Here is a 9,981-nt window from a genome sequence, read left to right as displayed (position 1 = left end):
CATGCCTTTAGTTTAATCTATAATATTTGGTTAAGGGATTATATTACATTGTACATTATTCACAAAAGGTTTAATCGATCACCGATTCAATTATTATTACTTGGGTAGCAATGATGAATTACTAGATGCCGCTTATTGTTTACGATTTTAAATTAAATTTAAAATTTGTTGCCAACGTAATAATAACCTATAGGGTCACACACTAAGAATGCTTGAAGGATTATTTAATTTGAATTGGATTTAAATTATGTTAAAGTAATTCGAATTATTTATCATATTAATTAAGTATGACTTAATTAATTAGATAAATATTAATATTCGAATTTACTAATATTAATTATGAAATTTATTTGTTAAATAATTAAGTGAGACTTAATTATAATACAAATAGGAATTTCGAATTAATATAACTCCTAATTAGTTAAGAGTTATAATTCGTTTTCTACTCTTATATAATATCTCTTGTGTGGCTGATTATTGGTGTGCAAGACTTTTACTAAATCCCTAGCCACCAAGGGAGAAGATGGAGAGAGCAAGAAGAAACGAGTTTGTGCTAGTACACATTCAATTCTTGCATTCAAGCATTCGTGTGGATACTGATAGAGCATAGATCGCGAGAGCGGGATGTCTGGTGATTGAACAAGTTTTGGATCTCCATGAGTCAACCAATTTGTAAACCTTCTTAAGGTAAACAATCTGATCTACGAATTAAATATCTATCTTTCGCATGGATCCTGCGGTGACTTTCGAAAATTTTGATTTTTCACGTTTTTAATTATTGTTTCCGTTGCGTTTATGTGCTTGAAACCCTTCAATGGCATCAGAGCTACTTGCGAAAAGTGTTTAATTTATTTATGTGTTTGATGTGGATCTCTCCGCAAAGAAAGAAAAGAAGAAGAAGAAAAGGGATAAGAGAAGAAGAGGATATTTCAAAAGAACATGATCAATCCAAAAACGTGAACTTTGAATCTCAAATTGCTTAGATCAATCCAGAAACTAAGTAATTCGAATCTAATCTTCAAAAAAATCCAGTAATTGAAGTTTAGAGAAAGAAAAACTACTCATAGTTTATCTCAAAACACAAGTTTTATATCATCCATTGTCTCCCTTAAAAGATTACATGAGAAGGGTATTTATAGGCTTAGACAATAACCCAAACCCAATAGGATTCCAAGAGAAATTCAATATCAGCTTGAATTAGCCAATATCTGAATCCTTCCAGGAAACAAATTTAAAAACCAAATCCAAATAGGAAAATAAAATCCTAAGTGCTTAAAACAAGAAAACCCCTTTCAAGTGAAAGGTAAAAAACTTGCAAGCAAAATTTGAATTAATTATATAATAATCAGCTACTTGCCCAACTTCATGCATCGCTCCTTAATTCCTTGTTTTCCAAGTAAGCTTCATAACCCATGTTTGCATCCTCTCCAATTGAACATCACAACGAGTACACATAGCCAAATCCCAATTAACATATTCATTCCTTGATCCTCATCAGTGTTTACTGTTTTATGATGATAACATGTATACAATATTCCATGTGTTATGTATGCGATTTTGTATTTTATATGTTGTTATGATTATATATGTGTATGTATATGTTTGAATATATGATATCAGGAGAGTTGGTATAATCATATGATGATTAATAATATGTATTATACTGATAATACATGTTTTGTGGTATGGCTTATTATAAGAATCGTATTTGATACGATTCTGAATCGGATGCAGGCGATTGTGCTGAAATTTGTGTCTGGTGTCCGATTTTGGCGAACAAATACGCTATTTTTATAAGGCGTTTGACTCGTTTAGGCCCTGTAATCTGCGATTTAATGTTATCATATTAAATTTGAATTTTATGATTTTTAATATTTGGTTTTTATGATTAGATCATGATGGTATGATAGGTTATGATCAGATTATGTGTTTTAACATGTTATTTTGTATTAATTGAGCATGGGAATGGTTATGGCTTATAACCTTAGGTTAATGGTTTTGGTTTTTCAAATACGGCTTGCATGTCGTTTATCTTATATTATTAAATCGCGAATGAACTCGAGGTTCTTCTTGTAAGTCATTAGATTGTTTTCATATTCATTCTTGTAATGTACATGAAGACATGAAGATTTGAAGATCAAGGGTAATCCCACACGGAGGCCATCCAAGGAAGCAATACAAGAAAGAAGACATGTAATAGTTAGCCTGTATTTATTTTTCCACCTTAGATTGACCCTAGATCTTTGTCATTAGCTTGATAAAGATCACATTGGATGAATCCATAACCAACACGTTTATTTATTGCACTTTACAGTATATATGCGCTTATGATGAATGTATGTGTAGAGTAGTTTATAAAGTGCATGCTTAATTAGATTAAGGATGTATGTAATAGATACGACACCCATGTCCATGCTGCTAACAAGATAAAATCTGTAACGATTTCAAGATTTTAAAATGAACAAACGATTATGAGATTCTCGTGTTTATGAAAATGAAATAAAATACAAATTTTCTTTATTTCTGACATTGGGGCGATTTTGTCAAAAGCGATTTCTTTGAACTTGTAAGGTTGTGGATTTTAAGTGAGACCGTTGTGATCCCCTCACTACCTGGAAATCAAATCATTGACGAATATTGATTTAAAATATTTTATTCAAGGCAAAATTGGGAATCTCTTTATGATGGGATCATGATCGTTTTAAATTAACAAAACCCTAAAGTTATTTGTAATCACCCAATCAATCCGGATCTATCAGAGCTTATGTAACTTTCTTAGTTTCTTTTTCAGATAGAAAACTAGAGAAGTAATTATTCATACTTAATAGCCCTGCTAATCATTACTCCACCATCTGGATCACTTAAAAAACTAGACTCTGGAATAATATTGACATCAAATCCTTTGTATCAGCGGATATGTTCTTTAGTGTCCTCTGATTTTCAATGTGGTGTAGTGTCTGACTAGTTGATCCTTCTTTTGCTCCCCCTAAGCTGTACTGGGATTTCCTGAAAATCCTTACCCTTGCTGGCTGGCTTCATTGACATAATGAGTTGTGTTATACACTTCCATTCCATTGCTTGGATATAAATCATCAATACCATTAATTTCTCCTTTAACAGCTTGGAGCATTGAGTTATTGAACTGTGCCACTTAGACTTTCAATCATCTTCTATTGATCAACCACAAATGCCTCTGTAGGTTGTAGACTCCACTAAGTAGCCATGGAAAATATCCTATCTAGTCTTAGCTGCAAATGACAAGATCCTCAAACAAATGAAAACATTTAAATTGTTTGCTTCTATAGAACATTCTCTCCAAACACTTTCAAGTTATCCGGTATTTGCTTCTATTGGCCATTGACCCATTAGTGGTCTTCATGTATACATCATGATCAAGGCATGATCTTACTTGTTGTAAACTGTATTGACTGCTCCAGCCCTTTGGTATTTAGAAGTCTTGCTTAGCTTGATATTTCCCCTTGTAGCTTAATCAAGTTCGGGTTCTTTCTTTGTACCACTCCATTCTAACACGGAGTTCCTAGTGCTGAATATGTCTAAGAATATTCTTGATGTTACAAATATCAATTAGAACTGCTTCTTGAATTCAGCCCCATTATCTGACCACAAGTCATTTCTTTTGCAATTGCTTCTAGCTTGATCTTCTTTGATATGATCAATCACCATTTGTGATGTCTTGTCTTTAGAATGCACGAACAACACTTTGTTTAATAAGAGTAGTCAACCACCATCAATAAGGTAAATCTTTACTTTGATATGATGTTGTCTTTGACTCCTCTTTCTGACATGCCTCACATATTTCATCCTCTGAATTCCAGATGAGGCAGTCCTCTCACTAAACCCTTTTTACAAAAGAGTTCCTTGTGTTGATGTTCAAGGGTGAGAGCTTCTTTCGCCATAACTAAACTTTTGTCAGATGAAACTTTACAGTAGAAACCATTGACTTCACCTTTACAGAGATTCTAGTTTAGCTACGAGCATATCCTTTTCTTACTCTAAGAAGAGCAAGCTTCCCAACCTTCCTGCTTCAGATGAGACACCGATCCTTCGTTGAATTGACATTTTGTTCTTTGATGCAGAACTGTCTGATAAGATGATTTGTACCTTGATTCTTCAGTAAGAAAGATGCTTCAATTGTTATCAGTCACTCCAATGATTAGTTGTTATCAGTGATAGCAATTGTTGAATCCATGATGACATCCCTTTTCTGCATAGCTTGTCCCGTAATAAAAACCTTTGCTATCATCTCCAAAGATTATTGACAGAATAGCTTTTGTCAATCACATTTGATTGTGAGGCTCTTTCTTTGATCATATTCCTTGAGTATGAATTAGCAAGAATACATATGAATCAATTAACCTGTTATGTCCTGCACTCCCAAATGGATTAACAGTTCTTGGTACCCAACTTATCAGTTTGGGTCTAGTTGGATTAGAGATTTTACTATAAACAGAGATACCAACAGCTACAACCTTATCATGCTAATTTTATCTTTGACTGATCATTTTCTCCATTTTAATACCCTTGGACATAATTTTTCTCTAGGCTAGGGAAAAAATGGTTCGAACCTTACATAAGGAGGACTAGCAGTCTTTGCCCTATTGTAATCCTAAACATGCTTCTTATACAATTAATGCAAGTACTAAGAGATGCATTCATGGCATAGAAATAAACAAGTATTGCATTGAGAATACATGGCATTCATTCAGAAACATTACGTATACGAATTAAGCAATATAGGCATGATATGGATCAAACATAATTAACAACTAAATCACTAATTATATCAACGATCTTTGACCAACTTATATTCTCAGTTTATTAAGAACAAAAGGAATAAGATAGACAGAACATTCACTGAGTTGTTAAGCATGTTTAGAACTGCTTAAAATAACACGGTAAAGGCATGAATTACGTCCATATTAATGATGTACACATGGAATGCAAATGGGAAAGGAAAGTGGGCAGGCAAGGAGAAGATTTGATCTTATTCGGTGCCAAACCAAAGTCCAATCCCAAAGGGCTTTTGAAGCCTAATAGTGGTGTTGCTAAAGGAGATGATTGTCATTTCTGTGGAAATAACTGGATGAATGGAAGTTAAATTGTCGAGCTTATTTGGAAGATCTAAAGAAGAAGACTAGCAATGGTCAAGTTTTAGGTATAGGGTTAGAATTGGAGCAAAAGTTGTTGCTCTAGTTGAAGGAACTCGATACCTAATTTTGCCCATAAGGCGAGATTGAGAACTTGATAAATTGTTATTACGTGCCTGCCTTTAGCGGATACATTAAGTAAATTTCTTGTTAGGACAAGAAAGGTTTTCATTTTAATTAAATAAACAATAGTTGTTTATTCTATTTCAATGATAAGACTTATAATGTTGCACAATTAGTTAACAATTTATATGTTCTAAGTTGACTCAAATCAAACATACCTCTAGAATTGTCGTTAAGCTGTATTAATGAGAAATGTATTTCTGAGTTACATATAGATGAATACTTGGATAAGTTTGATTTTGAATCATACGGAAGATGCGAACTTTGTCTCATAGGCAAAATGACTAAAGCTTCTTTACCTGATCAGGTGAAAGGGCCACCGAACGATTATGACTTATACATAATGATGTATGTGGTCGAATGCGTATGATGGCAATGGGGGGCTTATACTACTTCATAACATTTACTGATGATTTCAGTAGATATGAATATGTGGTTCTTATGAAGAACAAATCCGATTCTTTTTGAAATGTTCAAAGAATATAAGGTCGAAGTAGAAAAGAAAACAAGGGAAAAGTATAAACGTTTTACGATCAGATCGTGGAGGAGTATACTTAAACCTCAATTTCAAGAGTTTTCTTGAAGGAGTGTGATAGTATATCATAATTTACTCCTTCTGGAACACCTCAATGGAATAGAGATTCTGAGAGGATAAATCGTACCTTGTTGGACATAGTGCAATCGATGATGAGTCAAGCGGGTCTTCCATTCAGTTTCCAGGATTATGCTCTAGAAAACGGCTGCATATACACTTAACCAAGTTCCGACTAAAACGGTTCAAAATACTCCGTATGAGATATAGAGTGATGAATGTCATAGCATGTCATTATGAAAATTTGAGGACGTGAAGTGTTTGTAAAACATTTAGCCTCTGACAAGCTTGGACCAAAATTAGATAGATGCTATTTTATGGGATACCCAAGTGAGACTAGGGTATAGTTTTTATAATCCTTCCGGGAACAAAGTGTTTGTTGCTCGGGGCCGCTGTATTTCTTGAGGGAGAACTACTTTCTAAGAAATCAGTGGGAGGATAATAAACCTCGATGAAGATCGAGAACCACATGATAACATTGAACCAGAGTTGGAATAAGATCAGGATGTACATCAAAATGTTGAAAGTAATCTTGTCTAAGAAACACAGGTTATTCGTAGATCTAGTAGGATTCACCATGAGCCCGGGAGAAATTATGAATTTCTTTTGACTCAAGATGGTGATGTGATGCTTACGGATAATGATAAGCCTCTCACATACCAAGATGCTATGAACAGTTCAGACTCCAAGAGATGGCTAGAGGCCATGAAATCCAAGATATAATCCATGTATCAAAAATAAAGTACTGACTTTAGTTGATCCACTCGAAGGGGTAAAACCTATAGGGTACAAGTGGGTTTTCAAGAAGAAAACTGATATGGATGGTAAAGTACAGACCTATAAGGTGCGACTAGTGACAAATAGTTCAAAAAAATTCATGGTATAGACTATGATGAGGACTTTTTCACTAGTTACTATGGTCAAGTCCATCAAGATTTTGTTAGCAATAGTGCTTACTTTGACTATGAGATTTGGCAAATGGATGTCAAAACTGTTTTTCTTATATGGGAGCCTTGAACAGATGTATATATGATACAACCTGAGGGTTTGTCGATCCAAAGTTTGCTAAGATAGGTTTGTAAGTTGCGTCTATCTATTTATAGATTGAAGTAAGTCTCAGGAGAATGAAATATTCATTTGATGAAAACGGTCAAAGAGTTTGGTTTTATTCAAAATGAAGATGACCATGTGTTTACAAGAAGGTTAGTGGGAGCCATGTGACATTCCTAGTATTATATGTAATGATATATAACATATATGAATCTGACATACCTTCTCTACAGGCTGTTAGACTTGGTTGAGAAATAGTTTTTGGTGAAAGACTTAGGCTATGCTACCTATATATTAGGGATCAAGGATCTATAGAGATAGATTGAAAAGATTAATCGACCTAGTCGGAGTACATACATTGATAAAGTATTACATCATTTTATGATGCAAGAGACAAAGAAAGGATATGTTTCGATGTCTCATGGGATAGTGATCTCAAAAGATAATTGCCCCTAAATCATTAGATGATAAGGGTCGTTTGAGAAAGTTCCAGATGCGTCAGCAATTGGATCTATAATGTGTATAATGATATGTATTTATCTTGATGTTTCGTATGCTTTGAGCATGACGATCAGATACCAGTCTAATCCAGGCGAGGGTCACTTGATAGTTTTTCAAGAATATTCTTAAGTAATTAAAGAGGACTAAAAATTTATATTGGTGTATAGGGAAGATAGGGAACTGGTTGTAAAGGGTTACACTGATACTAGTTCTGAACCTAATTTTTGGACAGACAAGGATGATTACGAGTTTATGTATGTTTGTGTTCTGCCTAAATATAATTGATATTAGCTTGAATAGTTCAAAGCAAGAACATGATGATTTATGGAAGCCGAATATATTGATATTTTTTTGAAATAGTTATGGAGACTGTTTAGGTATGTCATTAGGCAATATCGCCTTATTATTGAGATTAATGATTAAGGAGATATAAATATAAAGTGTATAGTAATAATAGTGTTGCAGACCCACTGACTAAGGCTTTGTCGTAGCAGAAGTACGATGGTCATACTAGTTCCATGAGTATTAGATACATGGGTGATTAGCTCTAGTGCAAGTGGGAGATTGTTAGTGTTTGTGCCCTAGACACAACACTATGATGTTTTAGTTATAATTTATTAATTCTTAATTACTGCGATATAAATATTAGATTAATAAATATCCTTGGAATATGATATGCAATTATATATCTCTAAGTACGTGACTTAGAAATGAGATTATGAGAATAGTATAAATATTCCTAAAGGTCCCTAGTCGAGTATTATTATTAAGGGACAATAATAATGCATTAAGACTAGTGTATTTGTTGACTGATGATTACATCTCATTGATCATAGGTATGATGATACTAAAGTCAAAAACACAGGCAGATATAAATGTACATGGTGTTGGACAGACCCAATGTGAGATTCTACATGTCTGTTGTGTCTTAAGTAATTCTCACAGTGATAATGATGTAATGGTCCTTAGACCTGAAGTCATTATATTTCTATACGAGAATTAATATATATTGATTCCATTAAAAGTTATCCTTGACCGGATAATGATAAAAGTGGACATTGGGTATATTATGAATCGTTTGAGAAATATGAATGATCTAGATGGGATTTAACCCTCCTATTTTAGGAGTGATATTATTGGCCTCTTGTGTGAGCTAGACTATGAAATGCGTGGCCACACTCAAATGTTGATTTGATATGATAGTCTACTCATTGATCAAGGAAACTTGGATTAAACTATGATGAGGATGACACATTACATGCCTCGAGTTAAATCTATAATATTTGGTTAAAGGGATTATATTACATTGTACATTATTCATAAAAGGTTTAATCGATCACCGATTCAATTATTATTACTTGGGTAGCAATGATGTATTACTAGATGTCACTCATTGTTTACGATTTTAAATTAGATTTAAAATTTGTTGCCAATATAATAATAACCTATAGGGTCGCACACTAAGAATGCTTGAAGGATTATTTAATTTAAATTGGATTTAAATTATATTAAAGTAATTCGAATTATTTATAATATTAATTAAGTATGACTTAATTAATTAGATAAATATTGATATTCGAATTTATTAATATTAATTATGAAATTTATTTGTTAAATAATTAAGTGAGACTTAATTATAATACAAATAGAAATTTTCGAATTAATAATAACTCCTAATTAGTTAAGAGTTATAATTCATTTTTCTACTCTCTATATAATATCTCTTGTGTGGCTGATTTTTGGTGTGCAAGACTTTTACTAAAACCCTAGCCACCAAGGGAGAAGATGGAGAGAGCAAGAAGAAACGAGTTTGTACTAGTACACATTCAATACCGGCGTTCAAACATTCGTGTGGATATCGATAGAGCGTAGATCGCGAGAGCGGGATGCGTGGTGATTGAACAAGCTTTGGATCTCCATTAGTCAACCAATTTGTAAAGCTTCTTAAGGTAAACAATCTGATCTACGAATTAAATATCTATTTTTCGCATGGATCCTGCGGTGGGTTTCAAAATTCTGATTTTTCACGTTTTTAATTATGTTTCCGTTGCGTTTATGTACTTGAAACCCTTCATGAGCAACTCAAATTATTTTTGCTTATAATCAACTGGCTCAAACTTCTTTTTATCAGAATCAAACTTTCTACACTCACTAGCAAAATGAACTACCAAGCCACACTTGAAACACTTGAATTTAGACTTATCAACCATGTTTCTGTTTGACTTAGTCGCTCCAAAAAATTTCTTGAATTTGAGCTTGGCAAATCTCCTAGATAGAAAAGTAAGATGCTCATCTATGTCATCCATGTCATCTTAAGTAAGATGATCTTCATGTTCAGCTACTAGACCTTTACCTTTGACTTCACAAACTCTAGGGTTTGGTGCAGAATCAATAGCTTCAACCTTTGTCTCCTTCTCCTTTTCTTGATCAGCAACTAATGCAATGGACCATCCCTTCTTTCTTCCTTTCTCCATCTTCCCATCTTTCTCTATTTCAAGCTCATAGGTTTTTAGGATACCATACAGTCTATCCAAGGTGAACTCCTTG

The sequence above is a fragment of the Apium graveolens genome, chromosome 3, assembly GCF_009905375.1.
Source record: "Apium graveolens cultivar Ventura chromosome 3, ASM990537v1, whole genome shotgun sequence".
Classification (NCBI taxonomy): domain Eukaryota; kingdom Viridiplantae; phylum Streptophyta; class Magnoliopsida; order Apiales; family Apiaceae; genus Apium; species Apium graveolens.
This window is presented reverse-complemented; position numbering follows the sequence as displayed.